Raw genomic sequence first — 22,237 nt, forward strand, 5'->3', positions numbered from 1 at the left:
TTTTTTACTTTAATAAAGAAATAAACGCAATATTTAAATATACTCTTCAACATAGGGCCCGATTCGAAGAATGAGATACGATTACGATAAGTTCTGGTTTAGATAAGTTCTTATTTAGATATCGTTTGTATGTCGTATAGTTGACAGAAGCAGGTCGATTCAGGAAACCAATGTCACTTTGACGTTAGAAATATCGTAGATAGATCTTTTTGGGATCACAGCGGAATCGAAATAGCCTGCACAAAATTGGTGTCGCAATAAAATATGTCTAAAACAAGGAAATACTCCATCGCAGCTGGTTATTACTTTTTTTTTAATACTACGTCGGTGGCAAACAAGCATACGGCCCGCCTGATGGTAAGCAGTCTCCGTAGCCTATGTACGCCTGCAACTCCAGAGAAGTTACATGCGCGTTGCCGACCCTAGCCCCCCTCCCCCTCGTTGAGCTCTGGCAACCTTAGTCACCGGCAGGAACACATTGCATTAATAATGAGATAAATGCTGACTACACCTAAGTATATACCGGGTGTGGCCTGTAGCATGTGCAAATAGTTAGAATATAGATTTTACTCCTCTAACGGTGACACTTTCATTCAACAATATTTGAAAATTATGAAGTCTTTAGACATCCTATTTTTCATATAGGTATATTTTTTTTCATTGCACACCATTATCATTGTAAAATAATGGCGTTGCTTTTCTCGTCTTAAAAAAAAGCAATACGTTACATCTTAGAATAAACTTGTAAGTGTACTAAAAATCAAAACGCAAGTTATTTTTAATAGTCGCTGTACTTATGTTGGTTTATATAAACCCTAAAATGTTCTATTGTCATTTAGATTATACAGTTTTTCCAGAGACTGTATGATTTTAAACTTAGACAGAGAGATTATACTATTTTTGTCTTACTCTTCAAACCAGATGGACGACTTTTATAATTCCATATCCAGCAATGTGTCACTACATTTTTTAATTTTAAACGTCGCATTTTATGACGTAACTTCACAACTGTCACAAGTGACCATGATATACGAAATGCATTGCCGCTCGAAATATTTTAAAAATATAATTTTGTAAGAAAGATGAAGAAAAAAAATCAGAACTAAAACCTACGTCTAGTTTAATATTCCGGCTAAATGAGTGACACATATCTCCGCGAGCGAAATGTATGAATCAATGTTATTAACTCATAATGAAAAACACACTTTACAACGAAAAAAAAAGAAAAAATTAAATATCGGCCCATTTTGGTCAAACACACAACCTCCTTGACTGGACTAGCAACCCGACACCGTTGTTCACTGGTCGCCACCAGAACACTATTGTACTTTGAATGACACCCATACACGACCACACAATGCTAGACCTTTGGCGCCGACGTGAAAACCCGGCCAAGATGCTTTGTTTACATCTAGGTCATACTGCCGTCAAAAATATCATATAGATAAGGCGTATAAAATAATAATAGTCATATCACAAATTCACTGAGTTGAAAAGATTGATTCATACATTTCGCTCGCGGAGATATGTGTCACTCATTTCGCTCAGTGGATCTGTACCAAAACGTTCCGCTTGGCGCGCTGTTTCTAAATCCCATACAAAATGAGACTTAGCGCAAACGCATACGTCAAGTTTCGCTATCGAATAAATTTACACTAGGGGCTCTGTAGACTATATTGTTCACGAGTGAGAGAGATGTCAATCAATCAGATACACATAGCCATAAGTGCGACAAAGATGGCGAATCATGCGTTAAGATCCCGCTATGTTTTTCCGACACCCTCCAAATTCTTTCGAACCGCTCCGAAACATATTCGGATTAGGAAAGAGCGAGCAAGGAACACTGATATAGATGAGTTACTGAGCGAGTTAAATCATAAGTGAGTAGAAGAGTGAGTGAGATCAAAATATATTATTTAAATCACTCACTCGTGAACGACACATATCTAGTCATATTCCTGCGTAATTTATAGTTTACACAGCAAGAGAATATAATACAGTAGCTTCTGCTCACAACTTCGTCTGCGTGGAATGATGATTGTAAATATTTAAAATAAATAAATAAAAGATTCAAAGATTTTATTTATACAACATAGGTAGATTACAAGATGTTACACACTCTAATCATAGTATCACAGGCAAGCAATAATAGTCAGAACAGGGTTATATGGTCAGGTAAATCTTAATTAGGTAAATAGAAAAAAGAATCTTAATATAATATGATATAATGGTCAAGATCCATTGTCAATACATTTTAATTTACAAATCAGTCAAAAATTATATTATAGAGTAATATGCTTTCTTGGTAAGAAAAGCTTTTAGGTCTCTTTAAAAACATGCATATTTGGGGACAATCATACAGAACTTTCGCGGGTCTCAAACTATCTATAGCAGAATTCCGTGAAGTGAAAACTTGAATATTAAGTTTGTGCATTTTTGATATTTTGGAATGGTTAGGGAATAATTTTGCACGAATTGCTTTAATTATGAGTATAAAAATACTATCATTTATGTAGTAAAATATAATATTCATTTATTGCGCTATCGTACACAAACATGACAATTTATATTACATTAAAAATTTAACACTTCAGAACTATTACAATTATTTAACATTAAAAAGTCTACTGGCTTCAATGAAATAACAATTTTTCGATCAGGTCACATGTCCGTCTTACGAAATTTCAATTTGACGAATCTGTCGGTCACGTGACCTGTCGGGAGTTTAACATTTTTTCCCCATCACGAAAAGTGCACAGCGCCGCTATAGAAGTTTTCACTTCAAAAACACTGTACTTATTAGTTGCAATGTTTGTTTTCACCAAGATATAAAAAAAATTGAGTCTTTGAAGCCAATTTTTTTATAATATCAATATGTCTTTTTATATTGCACCCTTTTTTATAATAAATGGCCCATTTTCTATCCATTTCGCTTAATTTTGTTATAATATTCAATATGTGCAGTACCCAATTTCATAATAATAAAGTTGATATTGATCTATTGCACAAAACCTAAAATTATGAAACTTGCTTCCAAAAATGTGCAATTTTATTTCTGATCGTACTCAACGATTCCTTTTTTTAGAACCTACTAAAAACTAACAATTATTTGACTTGGATAGTTTTTACATATAGAGTTTATTATATTGGATTATTTTGTTTTTCTCAAATTTAGTTTTTTAGTAAAAAAATAGTGAAGTCTATTTATTAACTAGACTACCTATTAAATATATTTAAATTTTATAGTAGTGAGGTGAAAATGACTTACACATATATAAAATAAAGTTATATAGTTTAAAAATATATATATGAAAATCGTATGATTGAAAAGTTTAAACTAAATTCTTATTATTCATGCAAACAATGTAACATAGTAATAAAATCTTTTTTTATCCAGATAATTACTAAGGTATGTAGTTTTTAATCTTAGATAACAATTATTGTACTAAGATAAAAGAAAATGATGTAGTAGAATTGTTCTCGTCAAGGCTGTAACTTTTTGTTTGCTAGGAATACTTATATTAAAAATTCTAAAAATGAACAAGCGTAATCCTTAGGGCATAGACTAAGAAGCTGATGGTCCCGGGTTCAAATCTTGGTAAGGGCATTTATTCGTGTGATGAGCATGGATATTTGTACTCAGGAACAAACATACATGGGTGTTTTCTATGTATTTAAGTATTTATAAATATTTATATATTATATATATCGTTGTCTAAGTACCCTCAATACAAGCCTTATTGAGCTTACTTTGGGACTTAGTCAATTTGTGTAATAATGTCCTATAATATTTATTTTTATTTATTTATTTATAGACGCTGATGAAAATCTAGAACAAAGAACAATCATAATGAGTCCTATTATGACACTCAACATAATTTTTAACTTGTGTGTTAATCAAAATTTTATTAACTTTTTTTTTGTATTATATGTGTTTCTATGTACATTTTTTCAGAGGTTGCGCAATAAAGAGGATTTGTATTATCTTCTTCTTCTCCCGAGCCTATTTCCCATGTCTCTTGGGGTCGGCCCTCCTAGTCCTAAGACGCCATTCTGGGCGTTTTTGTGCAATTTCGGGTTTTAAATCCGTCGTCTTCATGTCCTTGGAAATGGTTCCCATCTAGGTCGTCGCACGGCGACCTGGACCTCTTTTTGGTTCTTCGATTTCCATGACGACCCTTGTCATGTGCTCTTTATTTCGCCTCATGACATGACCTTACCATCGTAGGCGATTTTTCTGGAGTTTGTCAGTGATACACGCTATTTTAATAGTTCCCCTTATGTGCTCGTTCCTGACTCTATCTTTGAGCGTTACACCGCCAGACCACCTTATTATTATTAAGACTTTATTTCGGACATCAAAGATCCATATGTTAGGTACACTATTACTTATCACTATGTTAGTATTGACAAAACAATTTATATTTAAGTACATACATTATTTACAATTAGATTAAATTAATTCATAAAAATATTATGCCTCATTTATCCATCCAGTAGATTGGGACATGCATTGAGGCCCAACACTTACAAAAGGGATTATCAAGCCTCTCGCCAATTTCGGTTAGAAAACTGTTGGAGCTGTTCCTCAATCGGTGCATCAGAGATGCTGTGCGTTTTCTCATAATGGCGTAGAAATCATCCATTCGTGCCTCCGCAAACATCCCAGAAGCACTGCAAAACCGAGGCAGCCCCAACAGCATTCTGTACCCATTATTGAATTGGACACGTAGGGCGCCGTAAGTCCGCTTCGTGTATTTGATCCACAGGCTGCACGCGTAGAACGTTTGGCAGTATCTTACACCTGGCACCTTAGCATCTTCATTTCTGTGACATGGAGTTTTTGTTCGTCAGATTTTCGCGTGGCCCAGCATTCGGATCCATACATTAAAGCTGGTCTTACTGCTCTCTTATATATGTTTCCTTTGACTTCCATAGGCATCTTTACGTCACACAGAACTCCTGTTAAAGATCTCCACTTTAACCAAGCAGTCGCTTTGCGGTTTTCGATATCTTTGTCAATAGAGGCTGTAGATGTTAGGACAGATCCTAGATATTTAAAGTGATCAACTTGCTTTAATGGAGTGTGGTCAAGGTATGGTTGCTGCATCGCATTGGTAGGTGATTTGTATTGTATTGTATTGTAACTTTAAAGTGTTCTCTGTTGTGGATAATAGTTAACAGCTTTTTGGCATGGAGGTAATGATTTTATCCAAATAACAAGAGTACCTTTTCATATGAATTAAGAATAGAGGTGGGTTGTCAAAGAAAACTTTGTAGCCACAGTAAATTCACTGCAATCTTGCGTCACATGATTAAAACTATTAGAATAATATATGTCTATTTGAACCATGTGTATTTACTGATACGTGTTAAATATCAAACGGTGTCGCCATCTACCCGAATATAGGCCAAAGATATATATCCATCTATTCAAGAATTTTTTTTCTTGATTTTTAATGCACCTTTTTCTTAGACTTATTTACCTTATATGGAGTTATAGTCTGTCAAGCAAAGTATGTCAGTAGCAATGTACAGCAAAGTTTTTTTTTTTTTTTTTTTTTTTTTTTTTTTTTATTAAAACATTAAAATATAAAATATGTGTACCACAAAACAAAATATTCGCCAAACTGCGAGACAGTTTGTTGGCGATGAGCTCGCTCGTTATACTTATAAAAAGGTACATAATTTTAAGTGAAGTAGGGTAACACTCAAAAAGCTGTATTGCGTTGGTATTGCGCTAAGAAAAGCAGCAATGTACATCGAACCAAAACATGTAATTATCTTACTTTCAAAACACTGATTTAAACTTTCACGAATTTTACACATTATTAACTAACACAAACGGGACTTAACCACGGGAACAACGCCGTCCTCGAAACGTCGGAGGTAAATTTAAAACTTAAGAGGCTGTCAACACCCAATGTCCTTGAAATTGATGTTACTTAAACAGTTTTTTAAGAAAGACTATTTGTTTTAGTCAAGTAAGAAAAATATATGTTCATATTAATTATATTTCAAAGACCGTGGTTGTACTCGATGCATGATTGAACGAAATCGGCTCGATAGAAAATAATTGCAAAGATTGGTCTTAAAATCACAATTAAACGGTTCTATGTCTTTATTGTTTTGACTTATGGGTCTGCAATTAAAATCACAATTTCAAAACATTTATATCTAAACCGTGGTTGAGTAAAATGTTACACTAATAATCCACTTTTTTTATTTAAATATTTTTCTTATTATTCCCTTGCCCAGGCCCACTAACATGCGACAATGCTATCTCATTTACTCCGATAGAAATAGACAGTGTGCGCGCTTTAGGTATTGACAGCCTCTTAAGAGGAGTGACATCTATTATGGTAGAACTATTGCAAAAGTGTCCAGCTGTCAGCTATAAATAATAGTTCCAAATCTCTCCAGAGTAGCGCTATAGTAGCTAAGAACCTAGGTGTTAATGACGGAGTGAAGTGCGCTGTCTATGATTTGTTTTTTTTTGTTCAAGTATTCTAGGTATTGTAGCGCCACCTATTTAAGGTTTTTTGATGACACTTTTTGGTACATGGAGATTTATTTCCTTACTTCCACCTTCCGTAGTAAACAATTAAGATGGCTGTCATTCACTATCCACATTCCACAGATAAAACAAAGATGACCCGCGATTTTTCAAAGCCGCATTTTGCTACTGACAAGATTTGCTTGACCAAGTATATATATAAATATAAAGTTTAGGTACTACAACCGAAAACAACTGTAAAAACTAACTCTTTGAGGACGCAGTCATTTTAGCCTGCATCTGCCGTTGGCATTCTCATTTGGAAATCTCTTTGGCAAGGATATTTTGTAGTTTCCATGGCAAATATCGTTACTGAAAAGCTCGGCAGTATAGTTAATTATGGAGTGTAAACGGATATAGTTCGTGTCATTCACGAAGACGCCTGCTTTAACTCATAATGTCATGTTATTAAGGGTTAGGTTTGACTATTCTGCGCGTCATCGTGGATGACGCGAACTATATTGAAACGTTTTTGACATAGAAGATATAGAGGAACAGAGGTTTGACTATTATAAAGTAAGACTTATTTTTTAAACCGTTAGATCATAATCTAAAATAAACTACGATTTAAAAAAAATCTGCTGGCAGAACCCACTGCACTTTACCTATGCTTAGCCTTAAGACCCGGCCTGACTTGGTACGGGTAATAAGGTTTACCAGTACCAAGTCGGGGCGGGCGAGGGTCAAATAATACACCTGAACCTTCCTCAAGAATCACTCTATTGATAGGAGTAAACCGCATGAAAATCCGTTCAGTAGTTTTTGAGTTTATCGCGAACATAAAGACATACGACAGACAGACGCGGCGGAGACTTTGGTTTATAAGAAGTAATAGTGATTATAGGTATTCTTTATACTCGTAGGCAGTGCTTACAATAAATTAAAAAGTACACTTAAGAAATCATTGATTACTAAGAAATTTTATCATATGAATCAGTGTTTTCGTAAGTGTACTATTTAATTTTTTGAAATTATTTTGTGTGACGACCAGTTTGGCCTAGTGGATTGTGACCCTGCCTACGAAGCCGATGGTTCCGGGTTCAAATCCTGGTAAGGGCATTTATTCGTGTGATGAGCATGGATATTTGTTCCTGAGTCATGGGTGTTTTCTATGTATTTAAGTATTTATAAATTATATAAATCGTTGCCTAAGTACCCCCAACACAAGCCTTATTGAGCTTACTGTGGGATTTAGTCAATTTGTGTAATAATGTTCTATAATATTTATTTATTTATTTTCTAAACATTAAAATACTTGTATGGGTAATCTGTTTAGTGCATTAGGTAGGTATGTTCAGCATAATTTTTTTTTACACATAGTAGTGTGTTGTGCACAGTCAGGGTTCTGTATTACAACTTCTCTATTTCAGTGATATCTCTTTCACTCTAAGTCCTTTCAGCTGTGCCCACTAGTAGGATTTGCGGAGGAGGAGTTAGGACGGATCTGAATTGTAAAGGAAGATCCTTGGAACCGGATAATTTCATACATTTCGGATCCGGACTGCAAACCCTACCCAGTAGCATCTGCTGTCAGTTTTCAAAATCGAATGACATTGGCTGTATATCCATAGGGAGCGTGCATGAAGTGTAGGAGGCAGCACAGGAGCCGTCAGATTTTTGGCGCGAGGCGTAAATGTGATGTTTTTTTGTTCCGACGCAGCCCAGAAGATGGCAGAACCTACTATGTACAAGAAAACACGTGACGTGTACATGTGCATGTTTATGGTTCCGATTCAGGCCACAAGATGGCAGACCCTCCAACGCGCACGGTCCCTATAGGTCGCTAGATAACATATGGCTCTCAGAACTAAATACTCTTAACCTGGATGTTTAAAATTCGCACTTAAAACTGCACTTTAAGGTTCACCTTACTGTAACTAAGCAACGTCACTTCACTGTACCGCTGTTACTTTATTTTTGGCTACTAACTTGACCGTGGAAATGATTCCAGCCCATTGTTTCAGGAAAACACGTCGTTAGCTAGTTTGCATTTTAAAAAGCGACATCTATCGATAAATTCAGTAACTAATTAGAGTTTACAAACCTCAACACAGGACAAATGTATTATAAGTCCAGATAGGTTATAGGCGTCCCAAAAAGCGATTAAATTGTACAAATAGTACAGTTGCTAGTCACGCCTAGGCCAGGTTATAAAATAATAATAATTCAGCCTATACACGTCCCACTGCTGGGCACAGGCCTCCTCTCGTGCCCGAGAGGGCTCGCGCTATAGTCCCCACGCTAGCCCAATGCGGATTGGGGACTTCACATACACCTTTGAATTTCTTCGCAAATGTATGCAGGTTTCCTCCCGATGTTTTCCTTCAACGTAAAGCTAGTTGTAAATATCATATGATATTTCGTACATAAGTTCCGAAGAACTCATTGGTACGAGCCAGGATTTGAACCCGCGGCCTAAGGTTAGGTTATAAAAAGGTAACTGTAATTTTATAAATTGAAATAGTTGTAAGTTTCCTAGTTGTGTCAATTTATAACAACATTTTTTACTTTCTTAACACAAACATATATATGAGATTACATAATCACACAATATACAATTCTATTCGTGTCATTCAAGAAGACGCGCGCCTTGACTTGTATTGTATATACACTACTAAAATAAAATTAAAACATTTTTATCTTAATAAAAAAATACACCACAAATACCTTCCAAACATCCTTGAAACAAAATCGTTATCCTGATCCTTAATTAAGACGTATGTATAATTAACAAAAATCAGCCATTACGAGTAAAGCTCGGAGTAAACCCCCCACCCCCTCCCACCGGCTTAATTACCCTGCATATGGGGCGGGGAGGGGGTGTTATTAGGCACTTCAACACGGTTTTTGGCAGTTGTCGGAGTGTAATTGATTAGTTTTAGCCGAGTGCGTGGTTTCAATGCATAATTTAAAACAACTGACGGCTTCAGAGTTTTAGAATCTTGTTTTTGATATTTAGATTCTGAAAATATGATAGTGAGCTAACATTGATATGATATTAATTTACATGGATATCGACTAATACCAAAACTACGTTGAGAAATCGTTAGGTGACAAGCAAAACTCACTAATTACCACCACAAGTTCATAACCATAATGAACCATATAATTATTATAATAATGTAATTATTTTTTAGTAATTAGTGAGTTTTGCTTGTCACCTGACGAAATTAATAATATTTTTCTTATACATCATTTTTAAAATGGCTTAAAAATTTAAAAATTCAGTCATTTCACTATAAGCAAAACGTAATTTACCTAGAAGGTGTTATTTTTAAAGTCTGTTAATTTCAAGGGTGCATTATTTTGCTTAAATTAAGTAACTTTCTCAAAGAAACCGGTATTCTAATTAACTCCATTTTGGAGATAACCAATGATTTATTTTTATCTGATAAGTCCCCTATACGAGCGTAGGGCCAGGGGCCCATTTCTCAAAAAAATATTAGTCTAATATTATTAGTGTATTTATACGATTTGACTGTTAAGGGACTAATAATATTAGTCTAATACCCAGTGGCAGAATGGTTCCATTTTTATGACTTGTCACTATGCCTGTCACTTTCGCACTTACATACTTGTTAGAACGTGACAGGTATGGTGACAAATGATAAAGAGCCCACCATCTTAGGCCTACTGTTTACATATTGATTAGTGTTTACTATGAGTTTATACATTTGCTACTACACGCAAGTACTATCTCGGACGATCGATATTCGAAATGTCTTTGATGTCATAGTTTTCAATCGTTCGGTGGATTTAAATATAATGTCCTTATTATAAACGTTAATAATTAATTATTAAACTATTGTCTTTCTTAACGTGTTTTTTGGCTATCCTGTCAAAAAATTTGGCTATTGAACACTGTAATTTGGACATTGATATTTTCACTCGCGTCTACGCAAATTACTTTCGATACATCTCGCTTGCACTAATATGCGAGTACGAGCGAGATGCAAACAAAGTTACGCAGACGTAAGCGAAAACGTCAATGTCAGAACTTGTGGTAGCCGTACTGTACCGTATTCCTATTCAATAGCCAAAATTGTTGACGAGAATCGAATACAGGGTAGCCAAAAAACACTTAAACAAAAATATTTACTGCGGCAAATACTTATACCGTGACACTAGGGTGACCAGATTTCCTGTATTTTACGGGTTGTCCCGTAATTCAAGCAGGAATTTTACAATGTCCCGTAATTTGGCAAAGCCAGTACGGTACGGGATTATCCAGTATTTATGATTAAGTATAGGATACAAATGGTTAAGTTAGCTCCTATAACGACACAGCTTTACGCTACAGTGTGCTACGCCGTAGACATGCTACGTGGAAACTTTCGTAGCTTTACGGAAATTTCGTAGTTGGCTCCTTGCATCCAAAAACTTTTTACTTGGCATTACGTTCCGATTTGAATAATGAGATACGATAACGATAAGTTCTGGTTTAGATAAGTTCTCATTTAGATATCGCTTGCAGCAGCAGATATACAGAAGCAGCTCGATTCGGGCAACCAATATGACGTCAGAAATATGGTAGATAGATGTTATTGGGATCACAGCGGAATCGAAATAAACGTCAATTTTGACATGTCGTTTATTTATCGATCTTTCCAAGATCTTAAACGTTTCTTACTCATTGCTCAAAGGTTATCTGGAAAAGATCCTTGGAAGGGGTAAAGTGTGTACTTTTCTGTTTTATATTTTTTTAACAATAAAGTGTTTTACTACTACTTTCAAGACCATATTTTTAACCGACTGCCCGATTCGAACTCTAAGGTACGTCAAATATTAGGTCTCTATACGATAAACCATAATGTCACTTTTGAGACTGACATATCCTATCCACATCGTATCTAGACCTCATATTTGACGTATACTTTTTAGCGATAAGACCGCCTGTTGTTTCCTTCTTCTTAATGCGTTGTATTATTTGTAACATTTCTGTATTGAGGTGTGCAATAAATGTATTGTATTGTATCTTGAAGATCGAATCGGGCCGCTAGTTTATCGACAATATATTAAAAATCGGATAAGTGCGAGTCGGACTCGCCTACCGAGGGGTTCCGTACTTTTTAATATTTGTTGTTATAGCGGCAACAGAAATACATCATCTGTGAAAAATTCAACTGTCTAGCTATCACGGTGCATGAGATACAGCCTGGTGACAGACGGACGGACGGACGTACGGACAGCGGAGTCTTAGTAATAGGGGCCTGTTTTACCCTTTGGGTACGGAACCCTAAAAATAACACTATAAAGCTTTTTTTTTAAATATCAGCTGGCGGCCCTGGACTCGATAGAGCGCCGGGCTCATAGACTTTTTGGCGATGACCCATCCATCAAGTCAAAATTACAGAGCCTTGAGCATCGCCGTCGAGTCGCTAGCCTATCGGTGTTCTATCGGATACATTTCGGGGAGTGTGCACAGGAACTGCACGATCTGATCCCACCTTCCCCTTTCCATCATCGGACGTCCAGGCGTGGGGAGCGAATGCACCCGTTCGTGGTACACATTTCATTTGTTCGCAATAAACGGTTTGCCTCCTCTTTTTTGTTACGGACGGGACGGCTAAAGAATGGAATGCGCTCGCGCCATCTGTATTCCCTGATAAATATGACCTCGGTATCTTTAAAGCAAGAGTGAATAGGCTACTACTGAACCAGTGAGCTCCATCTTAGGCCCTGTCTTCACTTTCCATCAGGTGTGACTAGAGCCAATCGCCGATCAGTTTTTAATAAAATAAAATAAAAGCTATAAAGAACAGGTTTTATTTTTCGATATATACGAATATTTTTTTTGATTTGCTCGTTTATGTTGTTCAAAGTGTAGTATTGATAGCTTATTATGCAGTGAACTATCGTGGAAGTGTGCAGTTAATGAAAAACTAATCTTGCAACGCGTTTAACCATGTTTTAATCAACACCCGGCAATCCATCGTGGCTTCTAGTAAAGTCCAGCTATCTCTTTACTAAAAGCAACTACCGAACAACGTCATGCTCTACGAGCACACTTAAAACTTATAACGAAACTTGACATTGGCAAAATCATCATAAATTTGATGGAAGCCATATTTTAAAATAAGAAGGGCCCGGAGAAGGGGTTGGACCCGGGTACGTCCTTAAACCACGTCCAAAAGAGAGGTATGGGCATTGTGAATGTCATCTCGCTTTGTGTGGTAGGGCACAGCCAGTGGATGTCATTTCAGATCTAGAGCAGAGCCCAACTGGGGAAGAACCTCCACCTTACAGATAACCGCAGCCAAATAATACTAGACCCTACTCATAGTGTTGTGTATCTGCCGGTGAGTAAGGTTGCTAGAGCTCAACGAGGGGGGGCGGGTTTAGGGTCGGCAGCGCGCATGTAACTCCTCTGGAGTTGCAGGCGTACATAGGTTACGGAGACTGCTTATCATCAGGCGGGCCGTATCCTTGTTTGCCACCGACGTAGTATAAAAGGACCCGTTAGTGTGAGTCATATTTGAGGGATTACGGTATTTAAAAATATTGCCCCAATAATTCTCCTTACGCAATGACATATTACGTAACGTGAAAATAATTTATAGCAAATAACAATAGCTATTAATCCAAGTTTAAAACGTGAGTGGCCCGTTTACAAATATATGTCATTAATTATTATCACCCTCAAACTCCGTCTGTTCTTAGGGTTCCGTCGTATTTTCGGCGTTAGGGACCCCTATAAGTAAACATAGACCTCAAACTAGGTGTGACTATATAGTTAAAGCATAATGAAGTTTATAATTAAACCAATCATTGGCCTTAGAGAAAAAAACCGGACAAGTGCGAGTCGGACTCGCCCACCGAGGGTTCCGTACTTTTTAGTATTTGTTGTTATAGCGGCAACAGAAATACATCATCTGTAAAAAAATTCAACTGTCTAGCTATCACGGTTAATGAGATACAGCCTGATGGTGACAGACGGACGGACGGACGGACGGACAGCAGAGTCTTAGTAATAGCGTCCCGTTTTACCTTTTGGGTACGGAATTAAGGAAGAACGTTGAGTGCAACCGTTCGCCAACAAATTGTCATGCAGTTTGGCTAAAAATATGTAAAATTAATATTGCTCTGTATTTTTTTATTGAGAAAAAAAAAATCAAACAATATTAAAAACGTGATCAATTTTCCGACAATGAAGGAACCTTCACAGCAAAAACGCGTTTCAAACTCAGTTTTTCCCCAAACGCCGTCCGGAGTTCTCGATCTGCACCATCCAGGCGCGCATCAACAGTTACAACGTCAGCCTTTTGCACTCCGGGAGTGCCGGCAGAAATGAAAACTTGAATATGTACTTTGTGCATTTTTAACATTTTGGAGAAATTAAGTGGCAGTTTTATAAAAAGAGATAATTCTTTATTATACCTAAGTAAATAAATTTGAGTGTGGAAGATATTTTGAAATGCGAATTTTAGTGTTAATATATAATATAACATATACAGAGTAATCCATGAGACGTGAGCAGGACTACAGCCTACACAATCAGTAAATGTTAATGAATCGTTCACCATCATATTAAGTAAAAAAATCACGATTCTTCTCTGTTATTTAACTTTTTGGTAAGGAAAAATTTGAGTATCTACAATCATGGGCATACAACAACACAGAGATACAATACAACACAATAAAATTAACAAAGATTTAACCTCTTTAACCATTATGACAGCACTTTGATTATGAAAAAAATAAAATGTCACACTTGAGTGAGATACGATTTATCAAAAAAGGCTTCGATGACATTCAATTTGCACGTCACCATGATGTCACGTGTCCGTCTTACGAATTTTAAATATGACGGTCACGTGACACCTGACGCGAGTTTAACATTTTTTTCCCATCACAAAAAGTGCACAGCGCCGCTAAAGAAGTTTTCACTTCAAAAATTGTACTGGATATATAATACTGGATACTGGATGTTATTCTAATGAATAACATAAACATTTCGTAATGATACAGCTACAAAAGTTAAAAAGGAACAGTAAAGTATACCCATTTAGCTCCAAAATTTATGCCTATTTAAAGTAGACATTGTAACACTTAAGTAAAGAGGTTGAGATAAACTTTTCATAAATAAAAACTGTAGAAACACACCCTGTGGGGATATTTTACGGAACCCTCACGCACTCACTTTTTCCCAAAACGCCGTCCCGACTCCGGCGCGAACGGCGCATGCGCGCAGCAACAGGATGGCGCGTACCGCCGACGGCGAGCACTCGCGCCGCGCGCGCCAAACGCGCCGCCCGTGCGCCGATAACGCCGGGATCGTAGGTGAGTCGCGGACTGTTTTAAAAAATATATTTTCCGGTGTGATTTTTTTATTTGTTTCGTTGAGTTGTTGTTCAAATACTGATTCGATAAATATGTTTTCAAATAGTTTCTAAATTTTAATAGTTGTTTTTTATTATTTTAAAAAGGTGAGAATTTATTTATATTTTTCCTAAATGTGCAATGCGATTGTTTCACTTATTTAAATCTCTCGATATTTTTATTGCTTGAGAATTTTAAGATTGGTATTAAATAAGTTTTAATACATATGATATTTTTCATAATTATTCGCTTAATTAAAATATTTCTATATTTTGAAATTCCATAATAAATAAAATATAATTAATAAATCTTTATTGTTCAAATCATAATGTTTAAAAAGCATTTTATTAAGAGTGATAATCTACAATGTTTCACATAATTATATTATTTGTAAATGACATATATATAGAATAGATTTAACAAAATCGACCAGATATGCTAAAGATGTACATATAAGAGTATTTATGAAATGTTAAAATCAATGTTAAATTTTAAACCATTTTCTTTTAATGAAAAAATATAGTAAAATAATAATATTTGTTTTTAAATACATCTAAGCATTTATAATTATTTTAAATAAGATATATATATTAAATTAAAAGTAAATACAATACTTTGTGATAGGTTTAGGTTTTTTATTGCACACAGAGGTACAATTAACTTTGCTACGAAATCTCCATATAAGTCAGTTTTCATTATTCGTAATGCGTTTATTAATTATTTTGACGAGCGGTCTGGCCTAGTGGGTGCTTAAGAAGCCGATGGTCCCGGGTTCAAATCCTGGTAAGGGCATTTATTCGTGTGATGAGCACGGATACTTGTTCCTGAGTCATGGCTATTTTCTGTGTATTTAAGTATTTATGAATATTTATATATTATATATGGTTGTTTAAATAGGTGCCCATAACACAAGCCGTATTGAGCTTACTGTGGGACTTGGTCAATTTGTGTAATAATGTCCTATAATATTTATTTATTATTATCCAAATAGATGAAAATATCATAACATTTAAATAACATTGTAAAACACTTGGTAATTTCGGGACAATGAACGACAATTTAGTTATAATACCTAACACGGGAACCCTTAATTCGTACCTACTTAGTCAGGTCATAAGTTCTGTCACAAAAGTTTTGACTGATAAAATGCAGAAGCTTTTAATAATAAAATATAGCCATATACATATCAAAAATAAACATAATGATTTTTTTTTTTTGTAAATTTAGGTAGCGATTTTATTTACAATCCATTTACTTTTGTATTGTCGTTAGATGCAAATACGCGGCAGGATTGTGTTAAAATACACTTCAAAAGGGAGGAAAAATCTATGTCTTCTTCTTCTTCTTCTTTGCCTTGTCCCGTTATCTGGGGTCGGCCCTCCTCGTTCGAAGGCGCCAGGTTTTTCTGTCCTGGGTTGTCTGGGTGTTGATCTGCGCCCGCTCCATGTCCCTGGTAACGGTTGTCCACCACGTGGTAAGCGGCCTCCCTTTGCCGTTCTTTTTCTCTGCAATGGCCAAGGCCTTTTTGACCGCATACTCTTCGTCGCGTCTCATTATATGCCCGAACCATCTCAAACGACTTTCAGCCATCTTTTCTGCTCAGGAAAAATCTATGTCACCTTAATAAAATATTTACGTTTGTTAATTTGTAAGAAATTACTTTATTCGACAAGTCTGTATGAGCATTTAGTTCTCGGATAAGTATTTACTTTAGATTCGATTAGATTCAAACTAAGAGTACGTCATATTCATATTTATTTATTGCAACCATGGTATTATCGATATTAGAAAGTCTGGGTATTTCCACATGGACCATGTAAGGTGTAAGGTGTACTTTTTAGTAATATGCTTAGATTTGACTCAAACAACAAGTAGATTTGGTAAAACATATTCAGTAGCAATTATGTCAGTCCAGTTCACATGAAATATATAAGTATCAAAAGAAATTTGCGTTATGCAAGATTCCAGCATGTTAAAGATAAAAAAAAAAATAGAAATCAGAATCACAATCAACAAGTAGCGTATTTTTTGACGTTATCTTTAAATGACTTTTTCCGAATGTTACCTAAACTTAGCTGCGGCAACAAATTACATTAAATTAACTTGTAAATTATTCACCGATATGCGTAAATAATAAGGCAGTACCCATAACTTTTCAATAAAACTTTTTGTGACAGAACTTATGACCTGACTACTGACTAAGTACTTAAATTAGAAGTAACTTTAAACCAGAATATGTCGTACGTTTGAATAAAAAATGTATGAAAATATGGTGACAGTCTCAGCCATGTTTAGTATTGTTCAGACTAAATTCATGTTTAATTTAAAACCAATACGTAAAAATCTAAATACATTTCATACTTGACATTGGAACGGTCCGATTCGAACTTCAAGATAAGTCAAAAACTTCCTAAAGATACGATATGGATAGAAAAGTGACGTTTTTGTTTCAAGAAACGTCATTTTTGACACTGACATATCCGATCCATGTCGTATCAAAAGCAAATGTTTGACGTAAATATCTTAGTTCGAATCGGGAAGGAAGTCTCTGTTGTACAGTCAAGGTATTAAATATAGACCCGGACAATGTGCCAAAAAATATGTACACGCTACCTTAATGTATAGGTAATAAGGGTTGTTTTCAAATTGTCGCATTTTTCCGAGCCTCAATCATTTTAATAAATTAAATGTGTGTTAACCTACTGTCATAAATTATACGAATTAGTGTAGGTATTATTTTAAAGTAACAATTTTTACACGCTTATACACGGTGTAACAAAAATTGTGGGGATCCGTTGAAGCGCATATTCGGAATCGTACTTTGCTTAGCAATAAATTAAGAATAATTTTTTGTCGCGAAATTTTTCTTTTCTATTGAGCGGGTCGACCAGTCGGCCAATCCTTAAAGGTCACATATTTTTCGTATTAAAAAAATCTACTTTTGGTAATTAATTTAATAAATTAAATGTGTTTTAATCTATTGTCATAAATTATATGAATATCTAAGTGTGGGTATATTATTTTAAAGTTACTATTTTTACACGCTTATACACGGTGTAACAAAAATTGTGGGGATCCGTTGAAGCGCATATTCGGAATCGTACTTTGCTTAGGAAAATGTAGAAGAAAAATTGTATGTCGCGAAAAGGTCACATATTTTTCGTATTAAAGAAATCTTCTACTTGTAGGAATTCATCTAATAAATTAAATGTGTTTTAAACTATTGTCATAAATTATATGAATTAGTGTAGGTATATTATTAAGTTAAGTTTTTTACACGCTTATACACAGTGTAACAAAACTTGTGGGAATCCGTTGAAGCGCGTATTTATTTTGCTTAGGAAAAAAATAGAAGGACAATTTTTTTGTCGCGAAAAATGTTGTTTTCTTTTTTCTATTGAGAGGGTCGCCCAGTTGGCCAACCATTTAAAGTCTCAACTTTGGCAGATTGAAAATAAAATCTACTTTTTTCTACTCAGAAATAAATCTTGTATAATGTTTATGTTCTTTATTTTGTAGTCTTCGAAGAATAAATTAATTTTTTTAAACCAAATTTCACCATATACGTTTCATAATTATCACCACGTTTAATATTCTCGTTTTAATACTCAAATTTAATAGTCTCGTTTTAGTATTAATAAATCATGCCCCAGAAAACAATGCCATATGTTAATTTTCGCAAAATCTCACATAAATAATTAAAACCAAGGTTTGTTAGAAATTACGGAAACAACATGTTTACAGTTTGACTTTATTCATCCAGAAATCTCGTCAATTCCTTTGAATACCTACCGTCAGGTTTTGTACAACGGAATCTGTTATAAAATTTAAGTGATTTCTAGAAAACCTTATCCTTCTGTCCATCCGCGGCTTTTCTCCGTGATCGTTAGTGCTAGAAAGCTACAATCTGGCATGGATACGTAAATCATGCATGATGACAGAACGGTAAAAAATATGTAGTAAATCTCCCATACAAGATATTTTTTTAATTTCTTCGATGAGCATCAAGTAATTGCCAGTGTTTCCACTCAAAGAACAGTCAGCGATAAAAGCTTGTACGGTCACGTCTGAAAATATCGATACGGACAAAGTGCCAAAAACATATATACACTACCCTAATATATGGGCCATAAAGTCGTGGATACATATTTTTGGCACTTCGATCGTGTCGATGTTTTCAGACGTGACTACCAAAAATTAAATTAGTTGCCATAAGCTTATTTAACGTTATAAAAATTAAGCTTACAGCTCTGAGAATCACTGGTTCAATCGGTTCCGGAACAAAAGTTCTGACCGGGTAGCGATATGAAGTATTTGCAAAATATTCACGGAACTTTTTTGTGGCCATTTTTGAATAAAGTTTTCTAGGTGTGGTTTTCGCTTCAGTACCCAGTGTAAATTTGATCGACATCATAACGTGACGAACGCGTTTACGTTAAGTCTCATTTTGTATAGGATTTTGAGTTTCCAAAACGTCCCGCTTGGCGCGCTCTTTCTAAATCCAATACAAAATGAGACTAAACGCAAACGCGTACGTCACGTTTCGAAATCGAATTTATTTACACTAGGGGTACTGTTTGCTGTTTTGCATTTTTGTTAAGTGCTTTAGTTTGTTTGAAACTCTTTATACATGATGAAATTTTAACCACTGTTCATACTGTTCGACATCATATGGAGTACTGCTCTCATCTGGTCTGGCGCTCCACAATACCAGCTCCTTCCTCTTGACTCCATCCAACGGCGGGCAGTTCGTATTGTCGGCGATCCCGAACTTACTGACGGCTTGGAACCTCTTAGTCTTCGGAGAGACGTTGGCTCTCTTTACATGTTCTACCGTCTGTACAATGGGGAATGCTCCGAAGAACTTTTTGAATCGTCACGTTTTTATCATCGCACCTCCCGCCAAAGGAGCAAAGCTCATCTTCACTTCTTAGATACATGGCACACGAAGAATAAGCGGGCATCTCCCTCGTTTCTTCCTAGAACGTGCGGAATGTGGAATGACTTGCCTCCATGAGGTATTTCCTTTGCGCTACGACGTGGGGTTCTTCCAGAAGCTGGTATTTAGAGTTCTCAAGGGTCGGCAACGCTTAAGTGGCTCCTATGGTGTTGGTGGTGGTTTACTCGTTAGCGGTTTAGATATAAATGTTTTGAAATTGTGATTTTAATTGCAGACCCATAAGTCAAAACAATAAAAACATAGAACCGTTTAATTATGATTTTAATTTATTTTATTTTATTTTTTATTTTATTGGTATTCAGGATAACAACAGCCGTAAATATAACTAAACATATAAATGCTTACATAAAAGAAGGCCAATGACAGTCATCCATTAAATTGCAATACATAACAAAGTAAAATAACAAAAAAATTCAAAACGACGAAAATGTACAATATACACACAAATGCTCGAAACCTTAAAAATACGTACCGGTCGTAAAATATGTACTTAATGAATAATCGACTTTAATTTACTTTTGGCAAAAGACCATAAAATTTGCATTAGTAACATATCCAAATAAATACCTGAACATAGTATTTGACGAAGTTTTTTAAGACCAATTAATCTTTGCAATTATTTTCTATCGAGCCGATTTCGTTCAATCATGTGTCGAGTACAACCACGGTCTTTGAAATATAATTAATATGAACATATTTTACTTACTTGACTAAAACAAATAGTCTTTCTTAAAAAACTGTTTAAGTAACATCAATTTCAAGGACATTGGGTGTTGACAGCCTCTTAAGGGCGAAATTCGTTTAAACATCTTGCAGTATAGCTCGGAGCTTGGAGTTTAGCTCGCTCGTAAAGATCGAGGCTATGAAAATGAAAATGAAAATGAAAAACTTTATTGGTAACAATTGTTACAGGTCGGTATTACATATAGGTGTGTTACCTTATTAATTATTAAAATTATCAGTATATGAATCGTTAACAATGAGAATATAATCAATATAATATAAATGTCAAGCTGTTATAAGCATTAAATTATTAAATGACAAGTGGAATGTCAAAAAACTCGCTATAATCATACAACATCTTTCCAAGAAGCCACTTTTTTAGTTTAGATCTGAATCCTTCAGTGGAAGTTGCATTTCTAATACAATCGGGTAATCGATTGTAGACTGAGGGACCGAGGCAATAGACCGACTTTGCCGACTTCGCTAAAGTGTGGCGTTCTGCTACCAGCCGGTCTCCGTACTTATTACTACGCAGTGGATATCTCGAGTTCGTACCCCTGCGCTTGAAATGGTCTCGATTGGTGTGAGTGAACACCGCTACTTGCTGTATAAGGATACAGGGTAAGGGTAGAATTTGGAACTCAAGAAATAGCTCCCGGGCTGGAGCGTCGCTATTTTTTCCGAACTGGTTCACTGCGAATATTCCCGATTGTACCTGCAAACTTTAATAAAATCTGTAGTATGAAATATGTGTAAACAAATCTAAATCTTACGTAATACTTATGAAACGTATTAAGAGAAATCCAATTTCTTACAAATAAAAATATCCTATGAAGAGATATTGCGATGTGTAAATACAAATTAAAATCCAATAACGCCACTATCCTTATTTAATATTTGAGGCAAATATTATTCAGTGAACTTCAATATTCGTAATTATTACCTACTTAGACTTATACTTGAACAAAGCTCAACTGTTTACATAGCAATGTATAAAATATTATATTAAATTCAAACACATTATAATTAAATATTATAGGTCATTATTACACAAATTGACTAAGTCCCACAGTAAGCTCAATAAGGCTTGTGTTGAGGGTACTTAGACAAAGATATATATAATATATAAATATTTATAAATACTTAAATACATAGAAAACACCCATGACTCAGGAACAAATATCCATGCTCATCACACGAACAAATGCCCTTACCAGGATTTGAACCCGGGACCATCAGCTTCGTAGGCAGGCTCACTACCCACTAGGCCAAACCGGTCGTCAAAAGCTATAGGTAATTATACAGTATCGTCGAAGAGACTTGATCAGGATCAAGTCTACGCATTCAATAAGTTATAAGCAACTGTTTCGTACCAGTATTTGTGAGATTAACGTGAGTTTATTTTTCACTACACCAACTGGTAAAGGCCCTCTTGATTATTTCAATAAATAAATAAAGTTTATTTACCAAAAATTTTTACAAGATTTTTTTAACCTTGTTGTGGAGTCAGATTGAAAAAAAAAATACTAATTTGAATTACATCCTACGCTGAAGTTTTGGTTTTATAATAGGTTACTAATAGTAAAACATTTTTGATAATAATAATAGGCTTAAACTAAATAGGAACGATCACAATTTAGGTATTTAGAGTAAAATTATTAACCGTTGTAGACAGCAAC

General features: G+C 35.2%; 1 protein-coding gene across 6 annotated transcripts in view; it reads left to right on the forward strand.

Moving 5' to 3' along the window:
• The window catches only part of LOC133526503 (adenylate cyclase type 5-like), a 472,750-nt gene that overhangs the window by 45,772 nt on the left and 404,741 nt on the right, over positions 1 to 22,237 (forward strand). Inside the window, exon 1 of one of the 6 annotated variants that reach the window (XM_061863185.1) lies at positions 14,579 to 14,836. The exons of 4 other annotated variants lie outside the window; for them this stretch is intronic. The gene's annotated coding sequence lies outside the window, so the exon portion shown is untranslated. One more of the 6 variants, XM_061863178.1, reaches the window with a different exon arrangement.

This window comes from Cydia pomonella, chromosome 1, assembly GCF_033807575.1.
Source record: "Cydia pomonella isolate Wapato2018A chromosome 1, ilCydPomo1, whole genome shotgun sequence".
Lineage (NCBI taxonomy): Eukaryota > Metazoa > Arthropoda > Insecta > Lepidoptera > Tortricidae > Cydia > Cydia pomonella.